Source organism: Notamacropus eugenii, chromosome 1 (genome assembly GCF_028372415.1).
Source record: "Notamacropus eugenii isolate mMacEug1 chromosome 1, mMacEug1.pri_v2, whole genome shotgun sequence".
Taxonomy (NCBI): Eukaryota; Metazoa; Chordata; class Mammalia; order Diprotodontia; family Macropodidae; genus Notamacropus; species Notamacropus eugenii.
Window position 1 is genome coordinate 304,007,325 of NC_092872.1, and position 26,430 is coordinate 304,033,754.

At 36.7% G+C, this 26,430-nt stretch overlaps 1 protein-coding gene and 1 pseudogene across 1 annotated transcript in view; one reads left to right on the plus strand and one right to left on the minus strand.

Annotated features, from left to right (window-relative positions):
- LOC140529355 (SRR1-like protein pseudogene) lies at positions 1 to 26,039 on the minus strand (annotated as a pseudogene).
- Positions 1 to 26,430, plus strand: part of MNAT1 (MNAT1 component of CDK activating kinase) — a 290,992-nt gene that overhangs the window by 93,645 nt on the left and 170,917 nt on the right. The window lies entirely within an intron of this gene.

A 26,430-nucleotide genomic window follows, 5' to 3' on the forward strand; every position in this document is an offset into this window, starting at 1 on the left:
TTAATGTTGTCCAAGAAAGTGCTGAGTCAACTTCCTCTGGTTCCTGATGATTTCCAACTCCTCACCTTCTGAATAATCTGACTCGTATTGGATTGTCCAAATTTCACTGGGGAGCTCTTTCAGCTTTTGCAAAGGAAACCGATGGATGGTGGTATCATTAAATATGTCCATCTAGTGTGATGTCTGAGGAAATCCAATTTCCTCTATTCCTTTTAAAATCTTTGCCGCATAAGGGTAATCTTTCTGCAGAATCCTTGTTAATAACTTTCCTTCATTTCCTTTGAAACTATTTCCAATGATCATCATCTTGGAAAGGCAGTCGACTGACCACTTACTCCATAACATATTGTTCTACAGACCTTCCACAGTGGATCTTGTAAAAAATAGTGACTTCACCATACTCTGTTTCCTTCCTCATTCTCATTGAGAACAGTCAGATCGAGGGTGTTAAGAACTGAAATTTCAGGTTCATTAAAGAGAGGATCAAATATATAGCAGTGATGTCTGGGAATCTGCAACTTCTTCAGAAAGAGAACTAAAAATGCTGATTGATTGCGGGCTATTACAAATGAAGCAAACTTCCCAATTCCATAGCAAACACACTTAAAATGGCTTGTCCTTTTCAATGAGTCTTCCCTCAAGTTGGAATTGGGTGCCTCAACTGAGTGCTGTGATGGTTCAAGGTGGAGGGTGGTCAAAGGCTTCTGAAATGGGCTCTGTAACAAACTGTAATTGTTTTTATTTTTATTTTTTTAATTAATTTTATTTATTTTGAGTGTTTTACAATAACTACCATATAACTTAGACTTTTTTCCCCCTCCCTCCCCCGCTCTCTCCCTGAGACGGCATGCAGTTTTATATAGGTTCTACACATACATTCCTATTAAATACATTTTCACTATAGTCATGCTATAGAGAAGAATTAAAGTGAATGGGAGAAATCATATAACAAACCAAAACGTAATACACACAAAAAATGATCTGCTACATTCTGCAATTGAATTCCATAGTTCCTTCTCTGGATGTGGAAGGCATTTTGCCTTAAAAGACCATTGGGAATTTTTTTAAGTCTTTGCATTGCAATGAAGTTCCAAGTCTACCAGAAAAATCTTAGACACTGTGGTCATTGCTGTGCACAAAGTTCTCCTGGTTCTGCTCCTTTCACTCAGCATGAGATCATATAAGTCTTTCCAGGCCTCTCTGAAGTCTTTCTGTTCATCATTTCTTATAGCACAATAATATTCCATTACATTCATATACCATAGTTTATTCAGCCATTCCCCAATTGATGGGCATCCTGTCGATTTCCAGTTTTTTGCCATCACAAAGAGAACTGCTATAAATATTTTTGTACATGTGGGACCCTTTCCCATTTTTATGATCTTTTGGGGATACAGTCCTAGAAGCAATATTGCTGGGACGAATTGTAATTGTTTCAGAGGTTTAGTAAGATGTTTCTGGATGATTCTGTCAGATGCCAGAGATCGGAAATTAGCAGGTCCTAGTGAGCCTTAAACACCCGCCTCTGAATCATGCTGCCTTCCCCTCCCATTGGGGCTTGGGGACCTCCCTCATGGGTTTTGGGGTCATCGACATGGTCTTCCAGTTGCTGGCTGCCTTTTGATCCCTTTTAATGCTAATGCCTTCCTTCTAAGATTATCTCCAGCTAATTCTATGTCTTGTTTGTACATAATTGTTTTCATGTTGTCTCTCCCACTAGATTGTGAAGTCCTTTAGAACATGATATTTTTTGCTTTCCTTTGCTTCCCCAGAGCTTAACCTGATATATAATTGTTGTTTGTCTTTCATGTTTTAAAGAGGACCAATGACATCATGTCTTGACTTGTAAATTGGATTTAAGTGAGGCAGAATTGCACAAAGTCATCAACCTCACTCTCTTTTCCAAAGTCATTGAAGACCAATGGTGTATTGATAATGCATTTTGCTTACTGTTAATGTAATTTTTTGCTTAATTTGAAAATCTTTCCCATCCATTAATTGGCCCAGGTGACCTGCTTAAATCACATGGAAGCCTAAGTCACATGTGGTGGGAGGAACTTGCTGAACTGGTGGAACAGGAAGGGTGGAGCAGAGCTGTGAGGAAGTTGATGAGAATGGTTGGGGGTGGAGAAGAGAGGCTGCAAGCAAGTAGACAGTTAGGCTCATGAGTGTTTGTTTGTGGAAAGGCCCCAGTGGGGGTGGGGAGAGTGGGGGCTTAGGAATGGCTTTGTCCCCTGCAATACTAATGTGTATGAACTTCTTGGTTACTATGATGGATTTGGCTTTTAGGTATCTGAATAAATGCTTTTCTGCTGCCTTCTATGTGGAGAGTCTGTTATACTTTGTGATTCAGAATTATGCTGGCATATTTGTAGTTGTCCTTGGTGCTGTGAATATTGCCTGGGCGATACAAGTGGGAAGGCATATGTCAGGATTACTGGTGATGGCCTAGGATGAAGTGGATGACCTTGGTGTCTTTGATGTCTGACTAAGCTTATAACACTCCATAGTGTCTGCTTTAGCTGCCTTTGTGACCGTTGGAACAAACTGTTCTCATTTGCCCATTCCAACTGGGAAGTCTTCACGTTAGATATCGCCCTAACTCACTGATGTGTTTGAGGCCCATTGGTTACCCTCAATGTGATTTAGCTTGCCTGCCAAGATGGTTTACCTGGGGTGTGGCTGCTGTGCATGCTATAGCTTCTTGGAACCAAAGGTGGATGATCAACCCTTAAAAGAGTTCTGTAAACCTTCATACCAGAGATGCTATTCCTCCCTGAACCCTCTGTAGACTCCACTCAGTATATACTTTTTGACATTAATTGAAATGATCAATTTTTTCTTTTATTTAATTATCTTTTTCCTCCCTCTATTTTCTTTCCCCACTTTGTTAAATGATTAGTTTTCTTCCCCTTCTGCAAATCTTGTTTTTAGTAATTAAAAAAATTTTCCTTTTCCAATAAGTTTTTCTTCACCTTGTTGCCATTAGTTCCCTTCTCTTGTAGTCTGTTCTGAATCTATTTCTGATAAATAGGCTGTCTCTTATTTATTCCTTCTTCATTCTTTTTGTGTCCCTCATGAGGATAAAAACTTCTGAAATACTGTATTTAAGCTCTGTCTTCTATCTGATTTCTCTCCACCTCTTTGTAGATATTGCCCAGTCCTTCCTTTTTTTTTTTTCTGTTGTCTCACTCTCTGAAATACTATTTTACCAGGGAATGATGTTAGAGAGAAACAGTGCTGTGGTAGAAATTTCCTGTGCCCTAAATCATGTATCCAGTCTTCTTGACAAAGATTGTTCCACTTTACTCCTGGTTCCTTAACACTTTTTGAAGGAATTATTTTCTTTGGTGAACTTTTGAACTGCCTTTTCCATTTGGCCAATCCTGCTTTTTAAGGCATTCTTCTCCTCCACTTTTTGGACCTCTTTTGCCATTTGGGTTAGTCTATTTTTTTAAGTGGTATTTTCTTCAATATTTTTTGGGGTCTCCTTTAGCAAGCTGTTGACTTGTTTTTCATGATTTTCTTGCATTACTTATTTTTCTTCCCTATTTTTCCTCTACTTCTCTTACTTGATTTTCAAAATCCTTTTTGAGCTCTTTCAGGCCCTGTGACCAATTCACATTTGTCTTGGAGGCTTTTGATGGAGGTGCTTTGACTTTTTTGTCTTCTTCTGGTTGAATGTTGTGAACTTCTTTGTCATGAAAGTAGGATTCTATAGTCTGAGTTTTTTTGTTTTTTTTACACTGTTTGCTCATGTTCTCAGCCAGATATACAGATTTTTTTTTTTTGTCAAGGTAGAACTCTGCTTCCAGTGGGAGTGGGTATATTGTCCCAGGCTTCAGGGGTTTTGTATCAGCCACTCGATTCCCCACTGTCTGTGAGCCCAGAGCTCCAAAAACAGCTGCTGTGCTGCTGGGATTGGACCTCAGCCAGATCGAGTCCCACACATTTTCCCACTGACTTTCTATGCTGTTTTTGTTGTTTGTTGATTGAGAAGTCTGGAACTGCCACAACTGCCAGTGATTCAGTCACTTGAGGCCTGCTCCAAACCTGTATGTGCTGGTGTAGCCCACGCTGAACTGTACTTTGGTCTGCTCCCAGCCTGGTGCTATAGACTCTTCCTGTCAACCTGTTAGGCTGTCTTGGGCTGGAGATTTGTTTCACTCTGTCATTTTGTGGGGTCTGCAGCTCTAGAATTTGTTTAGAGTAATTTTTACAGGTATTTGGAGGGGTTTGGGGGTAGAGCTCAAGTAAGTCCCTGCTTTCACTCTGCCATCTTGGCTCTGCATTACCTGTGAGGGGGTCAATGGTGCCTCAGTTCTGCTCTTTCATCTTTTCCTGATTTTTAAGATCCTCTTAAATCTTTGACCCCTTATTCCCTTTTTATCCTTTGGTGGTTCCTGATTGTTTTTCTTTTACCCCACTGGTTTTCTTCTTTTTCTTTTTTAAACAGATAATTGGTATAATTAATTTCATCATGTTTTCTTTACTTGATAATTTTTCTTATTTACCTTTCTTATGCTTCTGTTGTTTGGTTGCATTCACTGTTTAGACTACCTCTTTTTATATCACTAATGTAAAGGGTGCTGTATGTAGTGTAAATGGTTGCTTGTTTGCCCTCAAAAAAGGTATGGGACTGTTTTTACCAACCTCCATTATGTTTTAGTAGTAATCTCTCTTATTTGGGAGAAAAACTTTGTTAATATAGACTTTTATTTATTTGGGAACTAATTAATTACACAATTATAATAACTATGTCTCAGAAAATTGTTCATTTTGCCTTAAATCCTTGAAAGATGAGGTAAACAAAGATTTTGCCAGTGAAGAACTTGTACCCTCCCTGAAAAAAGGAAACTGAAAATAAAAAGGATTTTCGTTTGTCTTGACAATGTTAAATTAACTGAAACCGCTTTTGCTCTATTTATCTTTTATCTGAGCTTTTGTTACTCAGGGTATTTATTCCCCAGGCCATTCTGTTGACTGTATATATTTGAATAGTTAGTCAAGTTATTGAATTGACTTTCATTGATAGAGGAGTTAAAGGACCCTCCCATATTCTGAAAGGATTTGGTTCATGTGTTTTTGTAAAAAGTTTACCCAGAATTCTGAGTAAACCTCGTAGTAGGTATGTTGCTTAACTTTAGAAGGTAGTATAATGGAAAGCTGTAAATGAGGAGTCAGAAAACCTGACTTTTAGTTTCCGTTTTCCTCACTTACCATGTATGACATTGGACAAATCCCTTAACATTTTTACATTTCAGTTTTATCCTCTGTAAAGTAGGGCTCTTAGAAGGCAACAGTGACATAGGGAATAGTCAGATAAAACCTGAAGTTGAATCCTACCTCAAATGATTGATTTCTTTTTCATAGCAAGTCACTGAACTTCTCTGAACCTCAGTTCTTTTCTCTCTGAAATGGAGAAAATAAGAATACCTGCTTCAAAAAGTTTTTGTAAGGATCAAATGAGATAGTGTATATAAAGTGCTTTACAAACCTTAGAGCTTTATGTAGGAGTATCAGCTATTGTTATTATCATCATCATAAGTTTAGAGCTGGAAGAAACCTTAGAAATTATGCAGCCTATGCTTACTTTATAGATGAGAACACAGAGGCCAAAAATAATTTTTCCAAGGGGGCATGTATAGCAAGTAATGGAGTCTAACTATACTTCCCCATCAAATTTCAAAAGGTTGTTTTTGAGGATCCGAATGTGAAAACATTTTATAAACTTAAAAGATACATGATTTATTGTATCTAGTCATCATCTTTAGTGTATGCATTTAATAAATGCTTATGGATTGATCATTTACCTGTGGTTTTGATAGTTTTAGAATTTGTTGGAGGTAGACACTTCTCCGTAGAGTGATATTGGCATTAATACCAAATTAATGTTGCTGAGGCATGAGTTTGAGTATTTTACTCAGCTGTTTAAGAAACTTAGTTGTCCATCTTTGCCTTTAGGATAAAATATGAATTTTGGCATTTGAAAACTTTCACAGTCTAGCACCAGTCTGTTCAGTGTCTCCCTATGCTGACTTTACTGGAAAAATGATTGCACTATGCTTTCTTGGATTTCCCCTCTGGATTCATTCTGATGTGTTTTCTACATGGGCTGGGAGGAGTTTTGTGGGGATTGTTTTCTGTACTTCCTTCTACTGTGACAATTTGACTCTGCCTCTTCATTTTGAACTTTGAATATTGGAACCCTCACCTTTTTTGGCTGCAATTCAGCCACATCCTTCCTGTCTTATACTTAAGAAGTTAATTTGTTAAACTCATGTAAGAGGAAAGTAGTGTGTTCCCCCTCACTACAAGTCTTGAAGCAAAGGTTGGATGTCCATTTTAGGATATTGTTTTAAAGGGGATTCTTGTTCACATATCAGTTGGATTGGATGACCTGTGAGATCCTTTTTACCTCTGTAATTCTGTAGACTTCTGAAGCAGACCATCTCATTTTTGCATTGCCCTCATTGTTAGGAAATTTTTCTTGACTTCAGATATAAATTGTCTTTTTGCCACTCCCTGCTCCTAATTAACCTCCTGTGGCCAAACAGAAATCTAATCCCACTTCCAAATACTAGATGATAAGTCTTCTTTCTCTTATGTAAAACATCTTCAATTTTTTCATCTGATCCTCATATGCTATGATATTGAGGCCCTTCATGATCCTGTCTAACCTCCTGTGGACACTCTCTAGTTTTTTACAGTAATGTTCTTCCTAAAAAATGTTATTCAGAAAACTGCACGCACTACTGCAGAAGGGAATCTTTCCTCCCTAATTTTGGAACCTGTGTAAAATCAACAGTTTCACATTCTAGCAGAAGGCTAAAATAGTTAGGGTGATTAGTAAATACAAGGTAACTTGCATAAAGAGTACTAATAACTGGGAACTGAGTTGAGGCTTAGGGAAAGTTAGCATCAGAATTGAGCTTTGAAAGAAGATAAGGAACATAATGGAGTATGGAGTGCAAGTATGATGGAAGATTAGTGCAAATGCACAGAGGTATAAGATGGAATGCCACATTTGGGGAATAAGTAGTAGTCCGTGTTGGATGGAATTTAAAGTGCTTAAAAGGAATACTGGAAAGTTAGGTTAGTTGGAGTCAATTTTACAGGGCTTCAAATGCTAGGCTGAAGAATTTGCATTTTTTCCTAAGAACATTAGGGATCCATTAGAATTTTGGGGGTCAAGAAAATGACATTGTGAAACCCCTTTATCTTAGGAAGATTATTTTGTTGCTATGTTTAAGATGGATTGGAGAAGAGTACTAGGAGCAAGAAGACCAATCTGGTAGCTGAGATGGATGATGAAGACCCAAACTAGCATGGTGTGAAAGGAGAGAAGGGGACAGATAGATTAGATATTTTAGAGTTGACAATAATTGATAACCAATTGGATACAAAGGTAAGGTGAGGATCAAGAATTGGTGCAAAGGTAATGAAACTGAATGTTTTGGAGGATTGTAGTACCCTGAATAGAAATAGAGAGATTTGGAAGCCAGGCTTATGGGAGGAGTTATTGGATTTGAATTTAGACAACTTGAGTTTGAAATTCTAACAAACATCTGTGGGTAGTTGTGATAGAAATCTGACAGGCAGTAATTAGTGATGTTTTAATGTATTCAGGGGAAAAAGATCAAAGCTGTTTATTATATATTTTGGAATTATTTGTATAGGGATAATAATTGAACTACAGAGATAAGGAGAAGATATAAATGGAGAAAAGAAGAGGGCCCAGGACGAGAGTCTTTGGAAGAACTAGACTTCTGTGGATGATGAACCAGCAGAAGACTAAGAATGGAGGGAAGCCAGGAAGAAGGCATTACCATAGAAGCTAAGGGTGGAGAGAGTATGGGGGGTGGAGGGGAGGAGGTGGTAATATTCTCAGTTTTGCAGAACCACAAATCCTGTATCTCACATGATCTGTAGTATTTGAAATCTATGGGATAGTTACTGGGAGCTAATGTTTATAGTTGGTGGAGATATAATTTAGAGTTAATAATCTGGTACTTGTAGAGTATAACTGGGGGAAAATATTTCCTCATTTGTTGTTTTTCTTATTCATATTGTCTGTTGATGATTGCTAACTTGGAATGAAATAAATATCTTTAGCATCATGAAAAACAGGCTTGTCAGCCTGAAGGGTAATTTATTTTATGAATAACTATCAAGTAATATATATGTATAGCATACATGTGTGCTTATGTATGTGGTATGTGTGTGTGTGTAAGTGTAATTGAGATCGGTGGAAAGATAACTTCATAAGAACTCAAGCTTGTATTTTTATCTTTTAGGCTAACTTTGTTTTTGTCATTTAATTTTTGTTATTTTGACATTAACTTAAGTTTTGAAACTGAATGCCTCCAAGTACTACAAACCATTTTATCTGATAGAGTCAATAGATGTCTTCCCAAATAAAACTGAGAAAATCCTGGAACTCATTGGAAATTTTGATGGTTGCTTTTTTGCTTTTTGGAGAAAACCATATATAAAAATTGCCAAACAGAAATTAAGGATTGAGGAAGAAGAGGTGTAATTTAAAGAAACACGTAGAAGCAAAGAACAGTTTAAAAAACCCAACAAAACAATTAAGTATATAACAGTTCATGGAATAAAGCATTGTTTTAAAAACATAAACATAACCTTCTTGTAAGGTACGTATCCTACATTTCGAGTATGGTAGAATTTTCAGAAATATAGGTCACTAGAATTATGAAGCTTTATTTATTCATGTAAGTCTAAATAGATAAGTACATTCCTTTTTTTCTGTCATTTGTTAAGTGTGAACTATATGCCAGACATCAAACTAAGCATTGGGGACACAAAGAAAAGCCACACAACAGTTCCTGCTCTTGAGTTCATAGGCTAATGAAGAAGACAACATGTAAATCAGTATATGTACTTTCAGAATGCTAACAAACAAGTTATGTACAGAGTTATTTGGGCTAGTCTCAGAGTGATAGCACTGAGATAAAGGAGGAGAGGTTTCTTGTACCTAATGGGACTTTAGTTGAGACCTGCAGGAAGCCAGGGAAGCTAGGAAGCAGAGGTGAGAAGGAAGACCTTTCGAGGATTGGGAGACAGACAGTGAAAGTGCTCAGAGTTGGGAGATAAATTGTTGGCTGCAGGGAACAACCAAGAGACCCTTTTCACTTAATTGCAGAGTTATTAGAGGCCAGTGCCACTAGATTATGGAGTTTTAAACATAGTTTAAAAGAGACTAAGACTCTTAGGGCATCTTGTAATTGATCCTTGAGGTAATAGGGAGCCATTGGTGCTGTGGGTTAAAACTGAGTATTAGGAGGATAAATTTGGCAGCATAGTTAGGGATAGATTGAGGTGGGAAGAGATTTGAGGAAGGGAGATGAATTAGCAAACTATTACAATAGTCCAGGTATGGTTGCAGACTTGGCAACTGACTTGAATAATGGAGTAGGAGAGGAGGGTAAGACAGTAAAGAGTTGAGGATGACATTTAAGTTGTGGTGCTAGATGACTAGGAGGGTGGTGGTACTTTCAATGGTAATAGGGGATGTTAGGTAGAGCTAAAAGTTTGAAGGAGAAAGAGGATGAGTTCAGTTTTGGACTTTGGACATGTTGAGTTTAAAAGGTCTTTGGGATATCTAGTTTGAGATGTCTAGAAGATATTTGAAGGTGCTATTCTGGCTATCAGTAGAGAGGCTAGGGCTGGGTAAGTAGATCCAAGACTAATTTGCAAAGGAAAATCCATGGGAATTAAAGAGATCACTAAGTGAAATACAGTAGAGACAGAAGAGGATGCAAGACAGAACCTGAGGAACACTCTCCTTTAGTGAGCGTGCTCTACCAGGAGTGGGGAGCCTATGACCTCGAGGCCACATGTGGCCCTCTAGGTCCTCAAGTGCAGCCCCTTGACCGAATCCAGACTTCACAGATCAAATCCCCTTAATGAAAGAATTTGTTCTATTAAGTTTGGATTCAGTCAGAGAGTTTCATTTGAGGACCTAGAGGGCCACATGTGGCCTTGAGGCTGAAGGTTCCCAACCCCTGATAGGAAACAGGATTGATCATATACGTGAGAGGAGAATCAGGAGAGAGTAGTATCATGAAAGTCTGAGAAGAGATTTACAAGGAGAAAAGGGTGATTAACAGTCTGAGAAAGGACCATTAGATTTAACAATTAAGAAAATCATTAGTAACTTTGGGGAAGACACTTTCAGTTGAATGATGATGTCAGAAGCCAAATTGTAAGGAGTGAAGAAGATAGTGAAGGGAAAGCAAGTGGAGGCATAGATTGTAGCCAGACTTCTCAAGGATTTTAGCCACAAAAGGGAGGGTAGAAAAATAGGATAGTTGGAATGTACAGGCCAACTGAGGGTTTTTTGAAGATCAGGGAGAGACATGTTGGTGAGCATTAGAGATGCTGCATAGACAGGAAGCAACTGAAGATTATTAAGAGCATAGAGTTGATAGAGAGGGAAATCTGCTGGAAAAGATAGGATGGAATAAGATCACTTGTGTGTTTGAGGTGTTTGCTTTAGGAAGGAGAAGGGCACCTCTTCACGTGAAATGGTGGAAAAAGAGGAGATAATAGTGGAAGGCATCTAAGTTATGTGAGATGAAAAGGGGAGAAGAGAAAGCTCTTGTCAAAAGGTTTCAGTTTTTTTTTTTTTTAGTGAAATATAAGGCAGTGTTCTCAATTGAGAAAGTAGGAGGAGGAGGAGCTGGGGAGGTTTAACGAGGGATGAAAAGATTTAGAAGAGTTGATGTGGTGAGATACTGAGTGGATTAGTGAGGTATAGAAAGATTGCCCTGGTGTAGTGATGACCCAGATGAGATTATGTACTATAAATTTGTAATGGACCACCAGGTCAGCAAGGTTTTGTGACCTTTTTTTTTTTTTGACTTTGTGCCAGAGCATGTGAGTATGAGTGAAGTCTGATGGTGATAGGAGTAGTGTAAGGCTCAGGTTGGGAGTGGAATATCTTCAAAAAGATAATGAAGTAAGGGACTTGAGAGAACAGCATAGTGTTGAACTAGTTCAATAAGGCATCAAGAGAGGGGACAGAAGAGAATGTAATAGTGCAAGGAAAGCTGGTAGTTGGATTAATGGGAGTTTGAGAACAAAATGAAGAGTGTCATTTGGAGTTGCTCTAGAGGTTCCTATAGTGGGCAATATCACCCCTTGAAGGGCAGGAATGATTCAGGGGGGCAGTAGTAGTCTTGGGTGCAATTGGGAGGCATTGAATAAAAATAAGGGGGTGGTAGAAGCATAAGGGAAAGAAAAGAAAATTTTGAAAAACCATTTGTACATATTTCATCTGTTGTGTAACAGTTAAAAGTCATATTGATTACATTATTTTCCAAATAAACACACAGATGCAAGTTATACCCTGTCAGTGGTCAAGTCCATCAACAGGTCTTAAAAAGCAAGTTGAGCATGTTGCACATTGTTGGGAAGTCCAGCATACATTGGCAGGAATATGTGAGTGTAACAACTTGTTTAAATACTATACCATAAGGTTACATGACACAATATTGCATCATCAAATGTCAGTGCAGGAAAGACCCCACAACATTACAATAAATTATTAAATTCAATATGCATCATTAAAAATATATTTTTTGAAATGATGCAAATAAAAAAACTGTTAAAAGATTAAAGAAAGTAGGTTTCTAAGGGGGCGCTGAGTGATTTTTTTTTTTTTTGGAAAAGGAGGCAGTAGGCCAAAAAAGTTTGGGAACCTCTGTCGGGTAGGCACAGGAAAGGTAGAATGACAAATAATTATGATTAGATGGAGTTTCTGAGTTCATGATCCCATGTTCATGGAGCATTTGTGGGTGATAATAAGATACCTTGAGTATTCATGTAATTTTGATATTGTAAACAGCTAATACTTTCCTCAAATTTTAGATTAGGAAGCAAGTTATCTAAAATAAAAGTTGTCTGAAAGGACTCTTTCAAAAATTATACCTGTTTCTAAAGTCTTTTATTTTCTGAACAACATAGAAATATTTTTTCCTGACTTTGACATATATATGTATGTATGTATGTATGTGTATACACACATATGTATATATATCTCAAAAATAATAAAGGAACCCAAGATACTTCTTGTCCTTTATTTTTGTTTTGTTTTATTCAACATTTTATTTTTCCCCAGTTAACATGTAAAAACAATTCAATTTTAAAATTTTGAGTTCTAAATTCTTTCCCTTCCATTCCCACCCCCACTCCCATTGAGAAAGCAAGCCATTTGCTTTAGATTTTACATGTATAGTCATGCAAAACATTTCCATCATAGTCATGTTGTGAAAAAAAATAGGACCCCCCCCAAAAAAAACCTCAAGAAAAATAAAGTAAAAAAAGTATGTTTTAATATATATTCAGACACCATGAATTCCTTCTTTGGGGATGGATAGCATTTTTCTTTATAAGTCCTTCAGAGTTGTCTTGGATCATGGTATTGTCAAGAATAGCTAAGTCATTCACAACTGATCATCACATAATATTGCTGTTAACTTTGTACACAGTACATTTCACTTTGTGTCAGCTGATATGTCTTTCCAGGTTTTTCTGAGATCATTCTGCTCCTCATTTCTTATAGCATGATAGTATTCTATCCTAATTATATACCACAATTTATTCAGTCATTCCCCAGTTGATAGGCATCCTCTCAATTTCCAGCTTTTTAGGTGCTATAAATATTTTTGTACATATGGGTCCTTTTTTATTTCTTAATCTTTTTTGGGATACAGACTTAGTATTGGTATTACTAGCACAAAGGGTTGAATACAACAAAATGATCAAATCAGTTCACAACTCCACCAGTAGTGCATTAATGTCTCATTTTTCCCACATCTTCACCAATATTGGTCATTTTCCTTTTCTGTCCTATTAGCCAATCCAATAGTTGTGAGGTAGTACCTCAGAATTATTTTAATTTGCATTTCTTCGGTCTTCTCCTATGATTGTAGATAGCTTTGATTACTTCATCTGAAAACTCTTTGTACCTTTTGATAATTTATCAGTTGAGGAATGGCCCTTTTTTTAACATATATATTTAACTCAGTTTTCTATATATTTGAAAAATGAAGCAGAGAAAATTGCTTCAAAATTTGTTTGAGTTACTTTTGCTGTCTTTCCCTCCATACTATTCCCCCCACTGCCATTTATACTATTCTCTCTCTTACCCTGTCCCTTCTTAAAAGTGCTTTGCTTCTGACTGCCTCCTTCCCCAATCTGCCCTCTCTTTTATCCCCCGCCTTTCTCTTATCTTTTCTCCTCCTACTTTCTTGTGGGATAAGATAGATTTTTATACCCAATAAAATGTGTATATTGTTCCCTTCTTGACCCACTCTTGAGGTTCACTCGTTGCTCTTCACCTTCCCCCATTCCCCTCCGCTATAAAAACTCTTATCTTCTATGTGAGATAATTTATCCCATTCTACCTCTCCTTTCCCTTTCTTCCAGTACATTCCTCTGTCATCCCTTAATTTTATTCTTTTAGATATCATTCTTCCTGTTCAACTCACACCTGTGCCCTCTGTCTATATACACTCCTTCCAACTGCCCCAATAATGAGAAAGTTCTTAGGAGTTAATAGTATCTTCTTTCCATGTGGAAATGTAAACACTTTAACTTTATTAAGCCCCTTATGATTTCCCTTTCCTGTTTACCTTTTTTGAGCTTCTTGCGTCTTCTATTTGAAAGTCAGATTTGCAATTTAGCTGTGGTCTTTTCATCAAGAATGCTTAAAAGTCTTCTATTTCATTGAATGTCCATTTCCCTCCCTGAACTATTATACTCAGTTTTTCTGGGCACCTGATTCCTGGTTGTAATCCTAGCTCCTTTGTCCTCCAGATTATCATATTCCAAGCTCTCCAGTCCTTTACGGTGGAAACTGCTAAACCTTGTTTTATCCTGACTGTGGCTCCATTGATCTTGAATTCTTACTTTCTGCCTGCTTGCAATATTTTCTTCTTGACCTGGGAGCTCTGGAATTTGGCTAGAATATTTCTGGTAGTTTTCATTTTGGGATCTTTTTCAGGAAGTGATCAGGGGATTCTTTCAATTTCTATTTTATCTGCTCATTCTAGAAAATCAGGGCAATTTTTTCTGATAATTTCTTGAAAGAAATTCAAACTCTTTTTTTGATCATGGCTTTCTGGTGGTTCAATAATTTTAAAATGATCTCTACTGGATCTGTTTTCTAGGTCAGTTGTTTTTCCAATGAAGATATTTCACATTTTCTATTTTTTCATTCTTTTGATTCTGTTTTATTGTTTCTTGATTTCTCATGAAGCCATTAGCTTCCATTTGTTCAGTTCTAATTTTTAAGGAATTATTTCCTTCACTGAGTTTTTGTACCTCCTTTTCCATTTGACCAATTCTGCCTTTCAAAGCATATTTCTCTTCACTATTGTTTTGTACCTCTTTTATCATTTGGCCTAGTCTTTTTTTTTAAGGTGTTATTTTCTTCAGTATTTTTTTGTATCTCCTCTACCTAGCTGTTTACTTGTTTTTCATTCTTTTCTTGCACCACTTCCATTTCTCTTCCCAGTTTTTCCTCTATTTCTCTTATTTGATTTTCGGAATCCTTTTTTATTTCTTCCCCTGCCTGGCACCAATTCATTTTTTGCTTGGAGGCTTTGGATGCAGGAGCTTTCATTTTGTTTTCACCTTCTGAGTGTGTGTTTTGATCTTTCTTGCCACCATAGTAACTTTCTGTGGTCAGAATTTTTTTCTGTTATTTGCTTATTTTTCTAGCCTATTTCTTGACTTTTAACTCTTTGTTAAAGTAGGGTTTTGTTTCCAGGGTGGAGGGTGTACTGTCTCAAGCTTCAAGGGTTTTGTGCATCTGTTTTCAGAGATACTTTTTTTTTTTAAATTAAATTATTTTATTTGCTTTCAGTGTTTGACAATCACTTCCATGTATCTTAGATTTTTTTCCTTTCCCTCCTCCTCGTTCCCCCCTCCTCTCCATTCCTTCTCTGAGACAGCATGCAGTCTTACTTAGGTTCTATACATACATTCCTATTAAATACATGTTGCACTGAATTAAAATGAATGGGAAAACCATAAAACAAAGCATAATACAAAACAAAATGGTGTGCTTCTATCTGCAGTCCAGTTACATAGTTCTTTCTCTGGATGTGGAAGGTGTTTTGCCTCAAGAGTCCATTGGAAATTTTTTAAGTTCTTGCATTGTAATGAAGTACTAATTCTACCAGAAAAATTCCTCAAACACTGTGGTTGTTGCTGTGTACAAAGTTCTCCTGGTTCTACTCCTTTCACTCAGCATCAGTTCATATAAGTCTTTCCAGGCCTCTTTGAAGTCTTCCTGTTCATCTTTTCTCATAGCACGATAGTATTCCTTAATTCATATACCACAACTTGTTCAGATATTCCCCAATTGATAGGCATTTCCTTGATTTCCAATTTTTGGCCACCACAAAGAGAACTGCTGTAAATATTTTTGTACATGTGGGACCCTTTCCCATTTCTGTGATCTCTTTGGGATAGATTCCCAGAAGCGACATTGCTGGATTAAAGGGTATGCACATTTTTGTTGCCCTTTGGGCATAGTTCCAAATGGCTCTCCAGAATGTTTGGATCAGATCACAGCTCCACCAACAATGAATTTGTGTTCCAACTCTCCCATATCTTCTCCAACATTTATCATCTTCCTGTTTTGTCATATTACCCAATCTGATGGGTGTGATGTGGTATCTCAGAGTTGTTTAGATTTGCATCTGTCTAGTCAATAGTGATTTAGAGCATTTTTTCATATGATTATAGATAACTTTAATTTCTTTCTCTGAAAACTCCCTGTTCATATCCTTTGACCATTTATCAATTAGGGAATGACTTATATTCTTGTACATTTGACTTAGTTCTCTATATATTTTAGAAATGAGGCCTTTATCACAGACACTGGTTGCAAAAATTCTTTCCTAGTTTTCTGCTTCCCTCCTGATCTTGGTTGCATTGGGTTTGTTTGTGCAAAACCTTTTCAATTTAATGTAGTCAACGTTATCCATTTTGCACTTCGTAATATTTTATGTTTCTTGATTGGTTATAAATTTCTCCATTCTCCATAAATCTGACAAATACACTATTCCTTGCTCCTCTAATTTTTTTCTAGTATCAACCTTTATACCTAGATCATGTATCCATTTAGACTTTATTCTTGTGTATGGTCTCAGGTATTGGTCTGTGCCCAGTTTCTGCCACACTGTTACCTAGTTTTCCCAACAATTTTTATCAAATACTGAGTTCTTATCCCAGAAGCTGGGAGATTGCTATATTCACTGACTACTATTTCTTGAGTACCTAACATATTCCACTGGTCTACCTCTCTGTTTCTGGTACCAAGTGGTTTTAATGATTGCTGCTTTATAATACATTTGAGATCTGGTAGGGCTAGGCCACCTTCCCTAGTGTTTCTTTTCATTAATTCCCTTGATATTCTGGACCTTTTGTTCTTCCAGATGAATTTTGATATTATTTTTTTCTAGCTCTAGAAAATAATTATCTGGTAGTGTGATTGGTTTGGCACTGAAGAAGTAAATTAATTAGGTAGGATTGTCATTTTTGTTATATTATCTCAGCCTACTGATAAGCCTACCGATGTTTTTCCACTTACTTAGATCTGACTTCATTTGTTTGAAAAGTGTTTTGTAATTGTGTTCATATCCCTGGGTTTGTTTTGGCAGGTAGACTCCCAGATATTTTATAGTGTCTACTGTAGTTTTAAATGGGATTTCTCTTTCTATCTCTTACTGTTGGGCTTGGTTAGTAATATATAGAAAGGCAGATGATTTATGTGGGTTTATTTTGTAACCTGTAACTTTGCCAAACTTGTTTATTATTTCAAGTAGTTTTTTGCTTGATTCTCTGGGATTCTCTAAGTATATCATCACATCATCTGCAAGGAGTGATAACTTAGTTTCTTCTTTGCCTATTCTAATTCCTTCAAAGTGTTTTTGTTCTCTTATTGCTATAAAAGTGGTGATAATGAACATCCTTGTTTCACCCCTGATCTTATTGGAAATACATCTAGCTTATCCCCATTGCATATAATGTTTGCTGATGGTTTTAGGTAGATACTGCTTATTATTTTATGGAAAGTTCCGTTTATTCCTGTGCTTTCCAGTGTTTTCAATAGGAATGGGTGCTGTATTTTGTCAAAAGCTTTTTCTGCGTCTATTGAGATAATCATGTGGTTTCTTTTAGTTTTGTTGTTGATATAATCAATAATGCTAATAGTTTTTCTAATATTGAACCAGCCCTGCATTCCTGGTATAAATCCTACCTGATCATAATGTATTATCCTCATGATAAGTTGCTGTATTCTTTTTGCTAAAATCTTTTAAAAAAAATTTTTGCATCTATATTCATTAGAGAAATTGGTCTATAATTTTCTTTCTTTGTTTTGGCTCTAACTGGTTTAGGTGTGAGAACCATATTTGTTTCATAAAAAGAATTTGGCAGAATTCCTTCTTCGGCAGTTTTCTCAAGTAGTCTATGTAGTATTAGAATTAACTGTTCTTTAAATGTTTGATAGAATTCACTTGTAAAACCATCTGGCCCTGGAGATTTTTTCCTAGGAAGTTCATTGATGGCTTGTTCAATTTCTTTTTCTGAGATGGGGTTGTTTAAGTATTCAACTTCTGTTAATCTGACCAATTTATATTTTTTAAAATAATCATCCATCTGATTTAGATTGTCAAATTTATGGGCATACTGTTGGGCAAAGTATTGTTTTAATTTCCTCCTCTTTGGAGGTTAGTTCACCCTTTTCATTTTTGATATTGGTAATTTAGTTTTTTTCTTTCTTTTTGTTAATCAAATTGACCAAAGGTTTATCTATTTTATTGTTTTTTTTTCATAAAACTACCTCTTAATTTTATTTATTGGTTCAATAGTTTTCTTAATTTCAGTTTTATTAATCTCTCCTTTGGTTTTCAGTATTTCTAATTTGGTTTTTACTTGTGGATTTTCAGTCTGTTCATTTTCTAGCTTTTTCAGCTGCATGCCCAATTCATTGATCTCCTCTTTGTCTCTTTTATTCATGTAGGCATTCAAAGATATAAAACTTCCCCTAAGAATTACTTTTGGAGGGTCCCCTAAGATTTGGTATGTTGTCTCATTATTGTCATTCTCTTGAATGATGTTGTTGATTGTTTCTATAATTCATTGTTTAACCCACTCATTCTTTAGGATTAGATTGTTTAGTTTCCAATTAATTTTTAGTTTGTATTTCCATGGCCTTTGATTACATATAATTTTTGTTGCATTATGATCGAGCACGATGCATTGAGTATCTTTGCCTTTCTGCACTCTGTTGTGAGGTTTTTATGGCCTAGTACATGGTCAATTTTTGTACATGTGCCCTGTACCATTGAGAAAAAGGTATATTCCTTTCTATCCTCATTCAGTTTTCTCCAGAGATCTATCATATCTACCTTATCCAGAGTTTTATTCACCTCCTTAATTTCTTTCTTGTTTATTTTGAGGTTAGATTTATCAAGTTCAGAGAGGGGGAGGTTGAGGTCCCCCACTAGTATAGTTTTGCTGCCTATTTCTTCTGTTTCTTGTAAACAACATATTGTTGGATTATGGTTTTTAATTCACTCTGCTCTCTGTCTCTGTTTTATGGGAGAGCATTCACATTCACAGTTATGATTACTATCTGTATCTTTCCCTTCATCCCTTCTCTCCCCCATTTATCCTTTTAGCTCTCCCTTCTCCCTTCCCCTCTACAATAGAGTTTTAATTTTTGACCACAGCCTTGCTCAGTCTTCTCTCCCTTCTAGCCTCCCCTCCCTTTTCTTTCCTCCTTTCTCCCTCCTACTGCCTGTAGAGCTAGTTATATTTCTATACTTAACTGTGTTTGTTGTTCCCTCCTTGAACCCAATCAGATGAGAGTAACTCTCAAACAGTGCTCATCTCCCTTCCCTCTTTCCCTCTACTGTAATATATTTTTGTGCCTCTTCCTGTGATGTAATTTACCTTTTTCTGACTCCTTTTCCTATCTCCCGTTACAATCCCTTCCCACTCTTTAATCACATTTTTATCGACATCATTTATTTTATACTGCTCCTTCTATCTATCTATCTATCTATCTATCTATCTATCTATCTATCTATCTATCTATCTATCTATCTCCCTTTTATATATCATAATAGATATACAGTTCTCAAGATTAACAAATATCATCTTCCCTTATAGGAATATAAACAGTTTGTCTATATTGAATAACAAATTTGGTTTTTTTCCCCCTTGTTTACCCTTTTATGCCTCTCTTGAGACCTGCTTTTGAAGATCGAATTTGCTCTTGAGCTCTGGCCTTTTCATCAGGAAGGTCTGGAAATCCCTTATTTTATTGAATGTGCATCTCCTTTCCTGAAATATTATGCTTAACTTTGCTGCATAATTGATCTTTGGGTTGTAGTCCCAGCTCATTTGCCTTATAGAATATTGTATTTCAATCCCTCTGATCTTTTAATGTAGAAGCTTGCAAGGTCCTGTGTGATCCTGACTGTAGCTCTTCAATATTTGAATTGCTTTTTTCTGCTGCCTGTAGTATTTTCAAACGTCACATTCTTTAGTCTTGTTGTATGTAGTACATTTGGACCAATTTACTCCTTCAGGGTGGCTAGGTATTCTTTTACCATCTGTCCATTTATTCTGGGTTTCAGTTTCTTTAACAATTTTTGGTCTAGCCAAATAATAGTTGAGGAATTTTGTATTCCCTGTTAATCAATTAATATCTTACATATTGTCCCATCTATTAAAATCATTGCTGACCATTTCTTTGATCTTCCTCTAGCCTCTAGTTTGGCTGAAAAAAAAATCACTTTATTACCCATTGTATTTATTACCAGCTTCAGCTTGTTCTAAGCTTTATTGTTCCTGATGCTGTTCTTACAGGAATATATAACCCTGTTTATATTCATCATATATACAAACATATGTATATGTATGTGTATGTATACACACACATATATAGTCCATGCATGTGTATATATGTGCATATATATGCCTCATTATATATGTACACATAGACACTCTTCTATACACATATTGTAAAAATTGTTCTCTGTAGATAGTATCTACTTTCTTTCTCATTGGTTATTAACTACCACAATTTTCTGTACGTAGCCACAGAAAATATTCTTCCCTCATAACCCATAATCCTGAATGGTTACCATCATGCCTCTGCTCAAAAATTTGGCAAAGGAAATGAGGCAGCAACAAATGGTACAATCCACTAAGGATTTCTTTAATATTTCTCGAAAGACTTCATCTAATCCATTCCAGACAATTGAGTTTCTGTTCTTGTCTTTAAAATCTCTGAGGAATGAGGTTTTCAACTTCTTTAGTAAATTATTCCTATGTTTGGACTAGCTCCATAGATTTCCTTTTTTTTTCCAGACCATGAATTAGGTAGAATTATTAAGAGTATGCACAGCACTGCTTGAGAACTGGAAAATATCCAAGTTTACTAGGCAAATGATTGAGAATTGTCTGGGTTTAGCCCCCTTCAGGACATAGAATCCTATAACTGCAGATTTGAAAGTCACCTTGTAAATCATCTTGTCTGCCTATCTCATTTTATAGATGAGAAGTCTGAGGTCCCGATATATTCATTTTATATAGTTTGTTGTAAAACCAAGACTAAAATTTAAGTTCAATGACTAGTCTAATTTTACTTCTACTACTGCTCCCTCTTTAACTTTCTTTCAATTTCAACTTATTCTTTTTGGGTTTGGTCATTAGTCAAATAAAAATACAAAAAATAACTTGTTTTATTGCCCAGATTTTTGTCCTAGCAAACTATAGTTGAAATACTCTGAATCCTTGTGGATATTGAAAGGAATATTTTGGAAAAGGAAATATAGAATATAGGGAGAATAAGAAAAAAAAGTTGACTAGGTCAGGGCTTTGTAAGCCAACATGGGTCATTACTCACAGTTTAAGAAGTACTGGACTAGTTAACTTCCCACTGCTTTCTCTGCCTATTCTGTATTCTGACCTTGATTCTGTCTCTCCACTGTAACTAGAATCAGTTCCCTTGTCTTCTCTACCTCTCCTGGCTCTTCAGAACCACCATGTCCCAAGGATCTGGTCCATGTGGTGGATACTCTAAGGGAAAACAACATCATGTGGGTACATAACTCATAAGGATACAAATCTTTGCCTCTTTTGCTAACAGAAAATTCAGGATTAGCCTATTTTAAAAGGTGATCAGTTGGTTCTGACTAATCTGATACCCGGGAGCTTAATCAAAAAGTGATGATACAAAAATCTTTGCAATTAATAATTGCCCTCCTAATAATGTAAAGTGGTTTGAGTTATCTATAGTAAGGTAGCTAATGAGTTATAAACTTGAATGCAACCTTTCTTACTTATCACCACCCAAACTATATTCTTTGGAGATCTACAGATCTTCCATCCACCTTGGAAGTCTTAGCTGATAAGGTGCTTCCTTCAATGGGGACTGGGTAAAGATTCTCTCTCACCTTTACCAAGAAACTTAGGATTCCCACCAAATCCACTAAGGCATTCTCTTTCATCCAGGTGAATTTATAGTCATAAGAATTATACTAAAATAGAAAATAAAAAATTGGAATAGGGTGCAAATTTGGCTTTGGACTACAAAATGAAGCAGGGCACAGACTGAGAGAGTTTTGGCAAGTTAACTTTCTGGTCATAACAAACACTTTCTTTCAACAACTCAAAAGGTGACTCTACCCATAGATTTCACCACATGGTCAGTATCAAAATCGGATGGATCATTGTAGTGCCAATGTGATATTCACAGTGCTCATGGGTGTCCATGAATATCCTAGCGCAATTCTGAATTGTGAAATACAACAGACTCTCCATATGGAAGACAGAACCAAAACATTTATTCAGACACCCATCGTAGTAAAAAAAAAAACTATATACAATAATAATGCAGAGAACAGCACCATTCCCAAGCCTTCCCCCTGCTAGGCTTCCCACAAGCCACATCCATTAAACAAATCACAAGTACTCCCCCTTAAACAAAATCACACAAAAGCTCTTTCATTCACATTAGCCAGCTGCCTGCATCCTTCCTAGCTCTGATCAGTCTGACCAATTTCTTCTCATCTCTACTCTAGCTCTGCCTCTTCCTGTTCTAACCTGTTCCACCCATTCAGCAAACTCCTCCCACCACAGGCTCCACGTGACTCAGACTCATGGGACTCAGGCTTCCATGTGATCCAGGCAGGTCACATGGACCTATTAACGAATGGGAAGCCATTTAAATTACCATTACAATCATATACTTTGTGGCCAGAGGTGGAGAAAGCTGTATGTAGTCAGTTAAAACAAGACTCAGCTGACTGTGACTCAGATCATGGGGTTCTTGTTGCAAGATTCAGACTTAAATGGAGGAAAGTGGAGAAAACCATCAGACTCTATAGGTATGACCGAAATAACATCCCTTATGAATGTGAAGTGGAAGTGATGAATAGAGTTAAAAGATTAGATCTGGTACAGTGCCTGAAGAACTATAGATAGAGGTTCACAATATTGTACTGGAGGCAGCAAAAAAAAACATTCCAAAGAGAAGGAAGAACAAGGAAGCAAAATGGTTGTCTGACAAAGCTTTTCAAATAGCTGAGGAAAGAAGGAAAGGGAAAGAGAAAGGAGAAAGGGAATGATATACCCAACTGAATGCAGAATTTCAGAGAGTAGCAAGGAGAGATAAGAAGGTTTTCTTGAAATAGCAATGGAAAGAAATAGAAGAAAATAGAATGGGAAAGACAAAGGTTTCTTTAAGAAAATGGGCATGATATAAGACAAAAATGATAAGAATTTTATAGAAGCAGAAGAGAGTGAGGAGATGGCAAGAATACACAAAAGAACTCTACAAGAATGATTTTAATATCACCAGTGATAACCACAATGATGTGGTTACTGATCCTGGAGAATGAAGTCAAGTGGGCCTTAGGAAGCATTGTTAACTATAAGGCTAGTGAGCTATTTAAAACCCTAAGTGATGATGCTATTAAAGTGGTGCACTCAATATGCCAGCAAATTTGGAAAACAAAAGTGACACTTGGATTGGGAAAAAAGGGCAATGTCAAGGAATGTTTAAATTACTGAATAGCTGGGCATATTTTTCATGGCAGTAAGGTTATAATTAAGATTCTGCAAACTAGGCTTCAGCAACGTGTGAACCAAGAATTGCCAGAAGAGCAGGCTGTTGGTTTTTTTTTTTTTGAAGAGGCAGAGGAATGAGAGACCAGATTGCCAGCATTTGCTGGATTATGTGTTAGAAAGCAAGGGAGGTCCAGAAAAACATCTACTTAGGCTTCATTGACTACACTAAAGCCTTTGACTAAGAGTCATAATAAAGTATAGCAAACCCTTAAAGAGATGGGAGTATTAGATCATCTTACTTGTCTCCTGAGGAACCTCTGTGTGAGCCAGGAAGTAATAGTTAGAGCCAAACATAGGACATCTGATTGGTTTAAGCGTGGAAAAGGAGCATGACAAGGCTATATCATTATCACTTTATTTACTTAACTTATATGCAAAATATATCATGTGAAATGCCAGATTGGATCAATCACAAACCAGAATTAAGGTTGCTGGGAGAAATATCAGCAATCTCAGATATATAGCTGATATCACTCTGATGACAAAATTAAAAATTAAGCCTCTTGATGAAGATGAGAGTGTAAAAACTGGCTTGAAGCTTAACATCAAAAGAAGTAAGATTTTGGCAGCTGGTCCCATCACTTCCTGGCAAATAGAGGGAGAAGAAATGAAATCAGTGTCAGATTTTATATTCTTGAGCTCAAAGATCCCTGAAGATAGGTAATGCGGCCATGCAATTAAAAGACATTTAGGTGTTCCTGGGAAGAAAAGCTCTGTAAATCTGGACAGCATAGTATGAAACAAAGCTATAGTCTTGCCTCCCAGTGTCCATATAGTCAAAGCCATGGTTTTTCCAGCAACAATATATAGCTGTGATAATTGCGCTGTAAGGAAAGCTGAGTACCACAGAATTGATGCTTTCAAATTATTGTGATGGAGAAGACTTTGAGAGACCCTTGGAAAGCCAGGAAATCAAATCAATCAATACTTAAAGAAATTAATCCAGGCTGTTCATTGGAAGGTCAAATATTAAAGCTGAAGCTTAAATACGTTGGCCACATAATGAAAAGATGGAAGTCACTGGAAAAGACCCTGATCTTGGGAAAGATTGAAGACAAAAGAAGGGGACGGCAGAGAATGAGATGGATAGTATCATGGAAACAACAAATGTGAAGTTGGACAGATTTTGAGAGATAGTGGAGGTTAGAAGGGCCTGGCATGCTATGGTTCATGGGTCACAAAGATTTGGGTACAACTGAACTGCTGAACAGCAACAACATTGTTATGCAGAGACTATTTTACCTTTCTTTGTCGTTAGAAAGTAAGATACCTCCTAACAACTCTTCTCCTTGGTTCCCTTGAACTTTGCTGGGAAGGAATTGTATAAACATCATGAAGGAAAGGATACTTGTCAATGGATAGAGATCAAAGTGGTTTCTTTCCCTGGAGCATATGGATCACTCTCAGGGGGCAGGGACTTTGAGGTCTAGCTAACTTTATTTAGAGAATGGAGTAAGGAAGGTCCATATGGGAACATATACCAGGACAGCGTCTAAAAGCAATTTGTTCATATTGGATAGCATTCTTTAAGATCATAGTCAAGAAACAGCTTGACTGGAGAAACTTCTCCCTTCCTAGGATTTTGTTGATTCATCCTGGATACATCCCTAGTGGTTAGGGATGATGACCAAGCTGTTGTTTCAATAGCTTATTGTCATGACTGTCATGTCTGAATTTGTGGTAGATCAGTTTTTGCCATTCTTTTTAGAACATCAACCTAGCTATTCGTTTGAATGGTATGTTGTCTCTGATGGGCACTGACATGTCCTGTGACTCTATGTGGGGGAGAAATATGAGCAAAATATCTCTGTTGGTACTGACACCAAAGTGGAGAGCTTCTGATTGTCCAGTACTGCCCCTTCCCAAATGGACCCTTCAGCCAGATTCATGGCCATTGCCCAAGAATCTCCTAGGATAAAAATATAAGTTTCTCTGTTCAACTTCTATAGTCCTATGCATTGTGGCCCCAACCAATTTTTTTTCTTTTGTTTTAAATTTAATTTATTTCTGTTAAACCGTATAACAAATATGCATAGTCAAGCAAAATTAATTTGACCATTTTGACATTGACCATTTTGAAAAACTCTTATGTATCAATAAGCATCTGAACCCATCACCTTTCTGTCAGGAGGTGGGTAGCACATTTCATTATGGTTCCTCTGGAATTGTGGCACAACCTATCTTTTTCTCCTTTTTGGCTGTTATTATTCTTCCTCCTAAACTCTTTGATCAAGCAAAATGAGGCTTCTTTCTCTTCCTCATACTTGACACTCCATCTCCCATCTCCGTGCCTATCCCATATGACGAGAATTCTCTCCTTCCTTACCTTTGCCAGTCTTTTTCATCCTTTAAGACATCACTCAAGCACCATCATGTCTTCATGAAGCCTTTCACAATCCTCTCAGCTGCTATCAACTCCCTCCTAAACTACCTTGTATTAATTAGTTTGTATAAATTTGTGTTTATTCATTTTATATTTATACTGTGTGTATGTGTCCATCCATCCCATCTCTTCTCATCTTTAGAATGTAAGTTCTACCATGTTGTTGAAATCTGCAATGCCTAGAGCCACTATTTAGATGACTTTTAGTTTCCTATAATCCACTTTAAGATGTCAGTTACTGCTTGCCTTCTTCATTAGGATTGATTAAGTGGAAGGGGTGTTAATTACAAAGTATTCTAGCTTCCTGTTTCTCCATCACGATCAAGTAAATAATTTTCATTCCTTCTAAGACCCATTATTTTTTGGTGTTCATGATGTGAGATACCTTGGACAATTCCGAGGGTTTCCATTCGATTTTACCCGCAATAACTGGTGTAATGGTTTCTGTAAGTGTCCATACAGATGCCATCTCCCCAAAGACCAGGACATTCATTTCTAAAATCACCTTGATGGACCACCCAAATGTGATACATAGTAACCATTTCATTGGCTTTTAAGGCTGTTTAGGGCAGGTATTGTGAATTTGTAGCTGCACAACAGCTGCAGCTGATATAGCACCATTGTTCTGGGCCAGGTTAACAGTAGATGTTGGTTTTCTACACTCAGGTAATAAATGTCCCAGATCCTTTGACTCCAGAGTGAGTGTTCTTTATATTGTTGAATCTAGTGTCTGCTCCAGTGCTTGATTTGATTTATAAATACAAATTAACCCTTTTATTCTTCGCTTTATTTTTTATTCTGTCATTGTTTCTAATATCTGACCTTTTCCTTCCTTTAAAGTTAGACTTTTGTTTCCAGGA